Below are 1,046 nucleotides of genomic sequence, written 5' to 3'. Positions count from 1 at the left end.
ATTTTTATAAATATTATTAAATATTAGGTACCACAAGCGAAATTTTTTGGAACAATATTGATGTTTAAACCTTATGGGTTCAAACCTACTCAATAAAACAAGAACATTCAAAAAAGAATTCTCAAAATCAATCAATAAACAATCGAGATATGGTATTTCAACATTTTAGTTTTGAACGAAACCTTTTCAACTGCGACTTTCACCCATGTTTGAGGTGTTCTAAAATACAAAGTGCATGATCAAATCAATGAAAACTTTGTTTCCCAGAGCTGTCAACACAAATATTGATATCTCTTAATCAAAGCATGTTAGTATTATTATATTCTCTTAACACACCGATGTATGTTAGAACTAGTTAAGAAGGAAGCGTACTTTTCTATCCTGTTTTTTCCCCGGGGAATCCTGGGGTGGGGGGGGGGATAGTACTGGATACACCATCGTTGCAGACACAACATAGTAGTTGGACAATCAACGTCCCTCTATGGAGTCGTAGACTTCTCGCGTCTATTGAGTGCTACAGGGAAAATCCTAATACGGGGTGACCACTACGGCTGGATCGGACCGATCGCCCGACTCGATCGCCTGAACTGAAACTGAAAACAAACACGTTTGTTTTTGAGGCGATCGAGTCGGGCGATCGGTCCGATCCAGCTGTAGTGGTCACCCCGTATAACTACTACACAAAGACTGTTGCAAAGAGAAGCTGGCGATTACCATGATAAACATATTCTTTTTTTCTGCAACGGAAACAAGTGCAAATCAGGATAAGAGTAAATACATGTATGAAAAACGAAAGCAAGGCGACAGGACAGCGAGAAATGCGCACATTGAAGCTGTGAATTGATAAACAGGTCTGAGGGGGTTGGGTTACCTCGCTGTTGACGTCGACACACGACTTGTATCTGATGACGGGGTTCTGTCTTGTCCCATGTACAATGTGTCTGAGGGGAAAACGACGATGATTGAAAGGCCGTGTCGTATAAATTATGTTATTCAATCCCCCTGCAAATCCCCCGATATGACATTGAACATCCCTCTCTGCCCCC

At 41.2% G+C, this 1,046-nt stretch overlaps 1 long non-coding RNA gene across 1 annotated transcript in view; it reads right to left on the bottom strand.

The window, feature by feature from the left end:
- Positions 1-711: 711 nt before the first annotated feature.
- The window catches only part of LOC101851582, an 8,423-nt gene continuing 8,088 nt past the window's right edge, over positions 712-1,046 (bottom strand). Inside the window, exon 3 of the long non-coding RNA XR_004858651.1 lies at positions 712-941. This is a non-coding gene — a long non-coding RNA (uncharacterized LOC101851582). The remainder of the gene's footprint in view (positions 942-1,046) is intronic.

Source organism: Aplysia californica, unplaced genomic scaffold (genome assembly GCF_000002075.1).
Source record: "Aplysia californica isolate F4 #8 unplaced genomic scaffold, AplCal3.0 scaffold00250, whole genome shotgun sequence".
NCBI lineage: Eukaryota > Metazoa > Mollusca > Gastropoda > Aplysiida > Aplysiidae > Aplysia > Aplysia californica.
The sequence above is the reverse complement of the archived record's forward strand: the minus strand, read 5'-3'. Positions and strand labels throughout refer to the sequence as shown.